This window comes from Fringilla coelebs (assembly GCF_963513975.1).
Source record: "Fringilla coelebs genome assembly, chromosome: 3".
Lineage (NCBI taxonomy): Eukaryota > Metazoa > Chordata > Aves > Passeriformes > Fringillidae > Fringilla > Fringilla coelebs.
In genome coordinates, this window is record NC_140030.1 from 57,640,354 (window position 1) to 57,652,291 (window position 11,938).

An 11,938-nucleotide genomic window follows, 5' to 3' on the forward strand; every position below is an offset into this window, starting at 1 on the left:
GCCTTTGACTGGCCTTTGCTGCAGCAGGAGGCAGTTCCTCATCCCTGCAGCTCCCAGCAGGGATGCTGCTGTCTGTCCTCATTCAGTCCCAACTCCCACCAGCACACTTGGCCTTGCTGAGCTATATGCAAGGGATGCCCTTCCCACCCCATTTGCCAGACCCACATTTTTAGTATTCCACCTGTAAAACAAAGCCAAGGATTCTTCTTTGTATGTGCATCCATAGAATATGAAAAAAAAAAGGAACAAAACCTGGTCCTGTCTCTGAGTTTACCATAAAACTTGCAGAGGTTACTGTACTTTCTTCCCCTTCTTGTGTCATTTAGCAATAAAACTGATGTTATGAAAATAAATATAAGAATAGTCACTCTAATATTAGTGTAAATCATCAGCATTATTAAGAAGTACTTCTCTCTAGCATAGACAGTAATTATTGGCTTTCCTCTCACCTTTTTCTTCTCTCTTAACTTGCAATTTTTCCTTTTTTTTTTTTTTTTTTTGTTCAGCTTGCCACATGGTGACAGCTACTTCCTATCTTCTGGTGATCACAGCCAAACAAAAATGCTGCAGGCTAGATCTCTTTTGAAATATATTAGGATGGGAAAATCAACACACAATTTTTTTGCATTTAAGCAGTGGGAAAGAGAGTCCTGCTATGTCATGCAGCTTGGTCACAAAATCAGCATGGAGGGGGAGCAGAGACAGAATCCCACATCTAAATAAACTGTATTTTAGGAAAAGTCAACCTTGCTTTCACAGAATGTTGCTTGTTCGGAAAACACCTTAGGTTTGAAAGAGTTCAAATCAATGTCAATCTGGGCTAACTCTCCTGCAGGGAAATGGAGAAAGACGCACCCACAGGTTAGTCAAGCCTCCCAGAGCCATGGAATCAGGCCTGGATGCTCCCCAGAGCAATGGAAAAGGACTGCCAGTGAAAGTGTCAGGAAAGTCTGGGCTAGTCCTCCAAGCAGTGCTGCAGTGACCAAAGGAAATGGAGTGGGACATGTTCCAGCAGCAACAAAAATCAACAGAAACACACCTGACCCCTACACTCCCAGTCAGTAACCAAAGCTAATTCCAGAATTTTTAGCTGTTGTTCTAGTTTCCTGTGTATCATTTAAAAACATACCACCTCCAAACAGAATATGTATTGACCTACATATGAAAAAAATGTATACCTGCCCAATAGAAATAGACCTCTACATCTGAACAAGGCTATCTAGATTTTCTAAGTCTTCCTGTTGAACACCTGATATAAAGTATATTATAAATCTGTATCGAGTATTTTGGTATTTTATTCTTGCTATAAAGAACTCTATGGAGATCAGGCTCTACAAAAACTCATTTTGGGTTTTTTTAAAAAGCTAATTTTTTAGCTACAGCTAAAAACCAGTAAAATAATTGCAGATTCTCTGCTTATTCCTTAATAATCTCCATCAAGGATTTATGGCTTCCATTAAGACCCGTTTATCAATTTCTTTTGTTTGAATAGCTCTTCTGTACCAGTCTTCCTTGACAGCACCTTTTCCTTGATTTCCTTCCAGGTCCTGAATATTGTTCCTGTCTCCAAGCTCCTGCTCTCCCCTTCAGTCTGCCCTTAGTCCTGTATCCCCACCAGGGCCATAGGAACAGGCTGCCTTTCCCAAGCATGTGGCCCTTAGTGTGGAGTTTCTCACAGTACCCTTGTACTCTAACCAAGGAATGCTGGAAATGGTGGTGGCTCTCCTCCACTTTTTCTTGTGTGATCATCTGAACAGGCTGGTACAGGGGACCATGCTTCAGCCTACAGCCACTTCTGCAGCCTGCTGTTACCATTTCCTGCTGTTACCAATGGGACAAGGTCAGAGAAAAACCCGACGTGTGAACTCAAAACCAGCACCCCTCGCTCAGGTTTAATACTCAGTGTGTCACTGCCTCATTCTCCTGTCGTACTACAGCCCCAAGGGCTTTTCTTGAGCTTCATGCTCAGTAAACGTGGATGTTTTCAGAACCTGTTGGGCACACCGTTTCCCAGAGCACACACAAGGCTTGCTGCCATCTGGCACTTGCTTTCTGTCCCCCATGCACCGTTGGCTTTGAAAGTTCTGCCAGAAGTGCTGTTCTTTAAAAAAACATTGGCAGCAATTCTCTGTAATAAATGGCCTGGCCCGAAAATTGTTCCTGTTTCTTTTGGTTCCTGTGAGACATTCTGCAGGTCCTGTGGGCACTGTCTAATGGAAATTTCTGGTGTTTGATAGTGTTTTTTGCTAGCAGGTGCTGGACTGTGCCTGCTGGGGATCTGCCCCCCTGGGTGATGCTGCTGCCTGCAGAGGCCTTGCACGGTCTGCCTGTACAGCACAGATGACAGCAGGACAGATGTGGAACCCACCAGCCTAGGCTGACTATGGGGTGCTTTTATCCCCAAACGTCTTTTTCTGTTTGTGCTGAATAAGAAGTTTTGCACCTTTAAGACTTGTTCCAGAGAGTGAAGGGGGAGAGGAGAAGCGCGCAGTTTGTTTTCAGACACTGCACTCACTCCGCCACATTCCTGCCCCTGGACTGTGATGTCTGCAGAGTGACAGACAGCGGGACAGAGCTCTCCTTTGCTTTTAGTTGCTTTAGCTGGCTGAGGCAAAGAAGTTCCCTGGACTGTGGGGTTTTTTTCCTTTTCCCTTTTCTCTGGACCTGGTTAAACCTGCTCTGCACTGACCACCCAGCAGAGCAGCGGCAGCGCGCACCTGAGGCCCGCCGGGCCGGGCCTGGCCCGCGGCATTTCCAGCGCCGGAGGGACTGATGAGAGACTGAGTGAGCTGAGCTGCACCCCGGGGAGGGGACTCTGAGGGTTTGTCATCTCTTTTGGAGCAGCGAGGGGTTTTATTGGCTAATATTGTTTAGGTTTTATTGTTAATAAACAGGTTTTTTCCACTTTTCTCCAAGGAGGTATTTTCTCCTGGACCGGTTGCAGGGACGGTCCGGTTGAATCTGCTTTCCTAGAGGAGCCCCTTTGGGGGTTCTCTCCCAAATTTGCCCTGAACCAGGACAATGCTGGACTGTGCCTGCTGGGGATCTGCCCCCCTGGGTGATGCTGTTGCCTGCAGAGGCCTTGCACAATCTGCCTGTAAGGCACAGATCACAGCAGGACAGACGTGGAGCCCACCAGCCCCATGTCACTGAAATGCTGCTGCTGATTCATGTAAACCAAAGGTTCTTGATTTTAAAGTTTTAAAAAGGCTACTCTTCTCAGACACTTTTGTCACCGTACCTCACCCTGCTCTTTGGTTAGACTTGGGGTGACTGTCAAAATAACAATTTTGATGTTATTGAGCGTTGCATTTGGAAATTGGGTTTCTTGCCCAGAAATCTGTGTGACTCATTAACAGCCCATCCTCTTGCTATAGGATGTTCTCAGGAGCTAAAGACTGTCAGGCATTCACTTCGTAATATTCTCTGAATCTTCTCTGACTTGATTTTACAGTTATTTGAATCTTTTCTCTGTGTTGTTCTGTGACTTAGGGTATTTTTTTGGCTTTTGTTAGAATACAGTGTGGATATCTTGCATTATTTTCTCCAGCTAAGAAAACAGTTGCAGCTTTATCTGTTCTCTAGCAGCCTGGGAACTCTTGATTTACTATCAGTCATCTCTCCTAATTCAGACACCTTTTCAGGTGATACTTCTGGCAACGTTTTGTGCATTTTCCAGTCTTTGATGTGCCTAAATAATGAATATTTTTTCATATTTACAGTTGAATACTGGGACTGTGTCATTACTACTAGGACTGTGTCAATATATTGTCATAGAATGTAAGAACTTGGGCCCTACAGCACTTTATCATTGGATGGAACTCTGCATCCTTGGCACACAAGTACTATCCTTCTCATTTCATCTGTCTGGGTCTGCTTTGGTGATCTGTACGTCCTTATTCTGTCACATTTTCAAATGTAGTTCCACTGGATTTTTTTTATTTGCTTGTATCTTAACCCTGTAGACAACTGCAACACTTTAAAATTTTCTGATGCTAGAAAAGCATTTTTTTCCAAGAAGGTATCTTACACAAGATGTCAGAAGACTAATGGGTAGTTTGCAACTAGGGAAGGTCTTGCAGAGTTTGAAAAACAAGTTTGGAAAAAGTTATTAAGATTATTCCAGTTGCTCACAGCATCATCTGTTTCATTTTCTTACCCCACTTCCATCCACCTTCCAGCCCAATTTTTGTGATGATTCATATTTCTGCACTTTCTATGCCAAAAATAGAACAAGGTATGCTAGAGTCTTTGGGACACACGGCCGATGTAAATGGCATATCTTTCAGAAATTTACTTTGAATTAAAATATAGTAGGAGCAAATGATAAAACTGATCAGCAATTTTTCCATGATTTCTAATGCAAAATTTCCTGATCTCAACTTGGGAGTTTACATGAGAGTCAGAAAAAAAGGAACCAATCAATTTTTCCGATGTTGTCTTCAGCAAATTGAGGCTGTGGTATATAATGACAAGGCCTTTTGGCATAGGCACAAAAATAATGAAAGAATAGAGGAGTTTTATACAAAATCTATTAAACTGGCACTGCCATTAACACTTTTATTAACTGTTTGTAAACAAATATGTTATAGTAGGTTATATTCACACGCATAAACACACTCACACATATGCATGCTCACACACACATGCAATTTGTCAAAATATTAAACTAAACCCACATGTAATATTCTCACCTTGCTGACATACTGTTGAAAATGTCTGTGACTCAAGTGTCTTGAGCTGATCCCATTCCAAACAGCCCCAAATGGAACATTAACATCATTTTCTGCCTTACCCTTTTAACACTTACTTTCAATAAGATTAAACTGGTTGGAACATCCATCCTTTATGCAAGTTAATGACCCAAGAATGAGCATGGAAATAAACCTATATGTAAGTGACAAGCAGAAAATACACTTGGCAATTTCAATACACACTTTATGTGGAAAATGGAGGTGGCTTGTCCCTCTTGTCTGAAACTGTCAGACAAGTAAAGAACTATAAACATGCATCTTGTTTCAGTGATGTTTCTAGGCAGTTGATTTCATCACTGACTGGAGCCACCAGTTAGCAAAACACTGCAGCACTGATCATTGGATAAAACTGCCTAAGTGTGTGGAAAAAGACCAGAACAGCACTTTACAAGTAGCAGCCATTTGCAGGGGTCTTTGGAAGCACTTGAACAACTGTTGGGTAAAATGCAAAATTTCTCCACGCAGTCTGTCCTCTGCTTTTCTCATCAGAAGTGGAATAATTGTTATGCTTCTTTTCTTTATTCTCTCATTCAAATTTGGCTGCTAAATGGCCCTTACCCACATCCAAGGCCTCCCCAGTGACTCTGAATATTTTGAACAGAGGATTAAAAAGGATTAAGTTGCACCATTAGGTGTCAGAGGAAGGACTGATAAGAGTTCAACAACCCTCCCCCTGCCTGGGCTCCAGAGCACAGCTCACAGCTGAGTCCTGTGACTTGGACCAGCAGTGACAGGAACTGCTGAACACAAGAGCTGAAAGAGCTGCAGCAATGACCTGGCGTGCACCAGTCTTTGAGGAGCCTGAATACAAAAAGATTCTCGCTTTCTTACAGACTCTTCCAAGAAGAACAGAATAAAAGGAAACTCAGACATATGGGTTGCATTTCAGGCCCTATTAGGTGCTGCTTCTCTGTCTGTGTTTTGCAGCCCCACGTGTAAAGAGTGGGTAGCACTCTTTAGGCAGGGTGGTGACGGCAGTACAGCAGGAGAGTAACAAAATCAAGGAAGGCCAAGTTTGGGTGCAGGACATGTGCTCCCTCTGACAAAAATGTGGTGCAGGCTACAGCAGATCACCACAGTAGTTTTGCTGAACCACTTCCCAAAGCAGTGCTGGTGCTGCATGTTACAGGCTGGGATGCTCAAGCAGGACTCAAAGCTGTACAATCCCTCTGCTGTCCGTAGTTCTTTAGCTTAGCTGTGCTTTCTCTGATATTCTCTATGTAGGAAATGAAGAATGCTTTTACCCTCTTGTCTAGCAGCAACATGATGCAGTTGTCCCTCATGTACAAAGACTTGTAGCACACTGTGTGCTAAGTGCTGGCTGTCAGATTCCCTTTGGCTTTAATGCTCTCCTCACCCTGGTTAAAGGCGATTGCACAATCCCTGTATTTCTAGGTACTTCTTCAGCAATCCAGAAACCTCACTAATTAATTATTTAGATCTTTGTGCTATAAAGGCGACACTTAGTTTGCTCACTTCTAACTGCTCATTTGTCTGACTTTATTCTGCTGGCTTTTTACATTTGGCAGCAGCCAGAATAAATGTTCATTTTAGAGCCAGAAGCTTTCACTACTGGAAAAGCATCCTCTCTCTCTGTATCTCCTTATTGTCATTTTCCTTACCTTGGATCCATTAACATCTGTGGCCAGAAATCACAGAGATGAATTTATCTACCAGATCTGCTCTCTGTGTTCTTTCATATGCAGAGCAAGGGCAGAATTTATTTTTAACTTGGCTACCTTTCCTCCTCCCAAACTCCTCCCTACCTTACGGTCAGCAGCATCTGCTGTTAGAAGCCATCCACATTATCCATCTGGAGTTGTTGCCCAAAGTTCCCTCTGGCTCTGTGCATCAGGGCTATGTAAGTCTCACTTTTGTTACTTTTTCTGTTGGTGTTTGAGAAGAAAGTAAAAATACCTTCCTTATTTCCCAGCTGCTCATGGCTCTGTGTCATGGCATTCCTCTTTGGAGCAATAGCAATAGCATGAACTCCTTTACTTCATGCTCATCCCCGTCTTGCGGATGTGCAATACCTTAGAGATACCTTTTGAAATTTTGCCTTCCTTTGAAGACATTTACAGATAACCAAATCTTTCCTTTGATTCTTTCCTCTTAGCAAGTAAGTGATATCAGTGATATCAGATCAGTGTCTGTTTTGTGATGTTTCCTGATTCTGAAATTTAGAGAATTTATTAAAAAAAAATGTGTTCTGTGTTCTGACATTGTTTGCAATTACTTTTGTGGGTGTATTTTTCTGAACTTACAGTAAACCCAATTTCAAGGGTCAACTTCTATTTAAAAAGCCTCCTACTGTTGTTTATATTTTAACCACTGTGCTAACCAATGTACCCTGACTCTGAAATAAGATCTGATAAACTTCCACCTATGGGTGATCCTCACAGTGATCAAATAAATGAGAACAAACACCACAAGATTAGAACTGGAGAGAGATTTAGATACTGTGTGCATCAGTGAGGGGAAAGAGGAAAGAAGGAAAGGCACAAAAGGATAAATCAACAGTTTACAAGGATCATGTCAAACATAATGCCTTGACAAGTCACATCCTTGTCACAAGACAATAGTGAGGAGTGCCAGTGTGACAGATGAAAGACACCTCTGTTTTGTCATTTTCTTGTGGAAAGCTTACAGAATGACTGGGTTTTGCACTGGGAACAGTTGCTAACAATATTCTCAAATCCAGTTTTCCAAGATCAGATCCATTTAGATAGAGATTAATAAGATGCCTTCAAATCTGCATTGTCATCTTTGAATGAAATGGCAATATGAGTGTTCTTTGCTTTCTTCAGAGCATTCACACCAATGTAGGTGCATTTTAATCAGATTTGAGCCAGTGATATTGAGAGAAGAAGCAGAGCCAAGCTTTAACTGGTAATAACTATAAGGAAGGAGTATAGATTTTGAAGGAGTATATATGGACCTTGAACATGAGGAAAGCTTGCAAGAGTCTGCTGACCTGATGCATGGAAATTTTCCCAAACTATCCTGGACGTATGTTAACAAACCTTTGGCTACCACAATTAGCTTCTTTGGCTTTGAAAACCAATAGGAAAAGCTGATCTGATTAAAATCTCTATCACGTAGTGTTTATTGATGAGTTTTACAAACTCAGTTAAGACTCACAGCCTTTCAAACCTCTCCATGCAGCACAAACAGCTGCACTCACCCACTTGTGCTTTTTTTTTTGTTAGACTTTTACCACCAGATGTGCACGATAACACAGTGACCCAATCACTACCTCAGTGGAAGTGGGAGATACAGAAAACTGGGGAAGGTGCTAAAGATGCTGCTGGAGAGGGCAGGGCTGAGCAGAAAACCAGTTTTGCATTGGAGTAAGGAAAAGACCCACAGTGTGATATATCTGATGGAAAGGAGGCACAGGGGTAGGTGAGCAGATGCTGTTTGTAGCCAGGGAGTAAGGGGGTATAGAGCAGGAGAGATGAAAACTTGGATCTAGAGCTAGAATTAAAAATGAGGTTAAGATTGTGGAGCTAAACAAACCAGGCTTGAATAGCTCTCAAAAACCTGCTTGCTAGTGAAGCCTACTTGGTGCTCTGCTCCTTTGTTTTACCATTCTTTCCCAATGAGTAACTGGTCCTAAAACCTGATAAGCCTGATCCTACATGTAATTGCATTATATCCCACCCATTCTTGTTTCCCTGAGCTGAGTCCAGCTCCCATCAGCTCCTCTCCTTGGCCCATCTGCTTTGTTTCGCTGGACGGACATCAGTGGTATCCCAAGCCTCTGCAGATATCCCGTGCTTTGCTCTTGTTCACAAGTTGCATTAAAACAGATTCAAGCACAGAAAACAGCTAAATAGCATGGTATTATACTACCTGACAGGAGAAAAGCAGCATAGGACCACAAACAGGATCAGCTTTAAATTTTCCCATAACCAGTAAAATATAAGCTAATGGGGTTCTCATGCTCATGCCTCTCTCACATATTTCCTCCTGCACTCCTAGCTTTATCCCAAACCCTCAATGCAGTGTAACTTCTACTTAAAGCAGGCAGGATGATGTAGAAGTGGACAGCCTCATTAGTTTTTAGAAGGAACTCATGATTCTGTAAACTTTTGGCCTGCAATTGCAGAAGTGTGCATTCAAGTCTGTTCTCCCCATCCAATATTCATACTGCTCGTGAGTCACTAGCACATTGGATTCAGTAGCAACACCAGAGAGTTGACATGCAAGAGAAGCCATGAAATGGTGCTGCAGTGCAACTTTTCCAAGGTAAAGGCTGCTTGGGAAATACAGAGTGAACTGATGATGAAATCAGGATAACACACGGATGAGCAAAGTCTGACACCCTCGCTGGATGAGTTTGTGCATGCAGTGTGAGGTTACATGTCTGGTAAGGAAGAACACTAAATTGCTATCTATGATTCTTAAACCTAATGTTTAAGGCTTAGAGTATCCCCTTAAATCTAAAGTTTCAATTAAATTAAAATTAAGTCCTACTCCCAATTAGAAGAAAAAAAAAGAAAACTAATTCAAGGAGACAGCAGAAAAGGAATTCCTTAATAAAGAAGTAAAATGAAATTATTTTACAGAATTAATATCTGAATCTTTTAATCTTATGCTCACCATGAGATTAAACAGAAGTTGCTCCTTAGAAATCAATAAATACAGGCACATGTGGCTGAATTTACTATTGGCACTCTAATGTCAAGAGAAATTCAGATCCTGCCTGGACACATGATTTCCCATGCTTTCCAGCAACATTATTCCTGTCTTTTCTCTAGCAGAGAAAGACCCAACCATTTGAGAACAAAACATATCCTGCAAAACAAGAAAGTGCCTTTGCATTTAATAGCATCCAGTAGGAATGATTGAATCTGATTTGGTAATCCATCCAATTCAAGGTTGTTTGAACAGCCACACCACGGCAAGGGGGGAGCAGCATGGGAGAATGATTAACTTAATCCTCCTGCCTTGTTTGTTTGATGCTGCCTCACTCCAGTGCAAGTCAATAAAACTTTGAGCACCGACACAGACACAACTTCCAGCACCCTCCAAGCTGGCCCAAAATGGGGATTAGCAAAGCTGCCTTTCTCCTTCTGTTCTTTCTCAGCTCAGGTAAGAGTCCTTTGCCTTCTGCTTGCCTAGGTGAGGCTGGGGCCAGACACTTGCAAGCTCCCTGTGAGGAAGGTAGGTCCCCAAATCCCTGCATCACAACTCCCCTGGAGGATGATGGATTTGGGGCTTGCTGGGCAGCAAGAGCTGCTGCTGACCAGAGTGAGAGCTGTCATTGCTCCAGGGCTGTGTTCATTAGAGACGCCAGAGGAGGAGCAGCCTTGGTGTCTGCAGGGGCAGCTAATGGCCCCCAGCAAACGTTTCTTATGGCCAGAGACAGTGGCGCCCTTGGGGAGCAGCCTGTCAAAGGCTTGTAAAAAGGCATGGCTCCCTCTGGTCTCAGCAGCCTTCTGTCTTAGGTTTGAGGATTTTTTTTCTGTTATTTCCAGCCACTGTGATCCTTATTCTGATTGCTCTAAAGTTTGTTAATGCTTGTGCAAAACAGAATCATACAGGAAAGGAAAGTTTCTTCCACACACTGCAGGTTCAGTCTTTTTCATAACCACGTTCTTAACAGTGAATTTTTCATTCCATGTGATAGGGAGACCAAATCTGATCACTGTTAGTTTCTGCAATATTTTTGGTACAGGAAGATATTTTTGTGGAAGATGATAAAAAATTTTGGAACACACAGGAACTGAATTGAGCTTTTTAGATATGTTTATTTGGTTTTCATACATATGAATATTCTCTGTCCTGAAAACCTTAAACTCCAATGAAGTGTGAGATTCAGACCACACAGCTTCTTGCAGGCATGTGTATAACTATACAATGTGTTGTGATGGTAGTAAAAAATACAGTTGTGAGTGTACTAATGCTTAGATAAAGATGCAATAAAATAGACGAACATTTTACGTGTGCAGTATAAAACATAAGAAAAAGTAACAGTTAGGAAAATACATGGGTAGGTTTTAGCTGGATACATTAGAGACATGCCCCAGCATGGAAAAAATATGTTATTTAATGCTAAGAATTTTTATCTTTGTTTAAATTCTAATTTCTAAGCTTTGTTTTTGCAAAAGAACAGCCTCTGTAAAATCAAATACCTTCCTCAATTAAGTAGGAATTTTATATGAGGGAGATAAATATACAATCTGGGCTTTTATCTGTAGTATTATACTTTTGCTTGGTAATCCTTTATCAAATGGTAGTAAATATTTGCATTTCTGAATAAGATAGCAATACATCTTTCTGAGACTAAAGCATCCTAGATATAGGGAAAATGGTAGCATGAAAATTTCCTGCTTTTTTATTGATTGTATATTTTCCTTTTTATTTTCTCTACAAGTGATGCTCTCCCATGTAAATATAACAGAAAAGGGGAAAAATATTTTTATGACCCAAATCAATTATGACCCTGTCAATATTTCTAAAATCAAATGTTGTATTAATAATGACAATATTGTTGCAAAATGCCAAAACAGAACAGAATTAAGTTCGCATGGAAGCTCTACCATAATAGGAGTTCTTTACTTGTTTTCCTTGTGGAGAGCATTGCAGCATCCCTATGATATTGTCTTAACCTAGGTTAATGTTTTTTCTCAAAATTCATTTATTCTCAATGTTTTTGTTGTGAAATAACTAGTGGAAATGTCATTGGACTCTTTTTCACTTATTCTTTTGTTTTCCAGCAGCTATGCTTTTCTTCCATGCATACTGTTAAAGTAACTGCCAACCCTTGGGGATGAGCTCTTCCCAGGGGTTTTTAAATCCACAAAAACCCCTGCAGTAACTTCTAAGCTTTTGCAGTTGTATGAGAGGAAGCGTAATTTGGCTTTTATCCCTATTTTACCAGCTTCAACTTGTAGATGCAAAATGATCTTTAAGAAAATACTCAATTTGCAGGCTGAGCTATCTCTCAGGTGAAGGATTTTAATATTAGGACACTTATGAGCCTGCTTCACACTAAAGAGCGTTACTCAGGAAAGAGAGGAGCTGTTGCCTTTCTCAGCTGGAAGGACACCACTAAACAACCTAGTGGAGCCCCCTCTCACAGGCCATGGGTCTGAGTGGGACAAGGAAGCTTTAATCCCTCCTGCTGGCATTGGGCCATGGCTGAGACAGACAGGGGGCAGAGAAAGTGAAGAAGT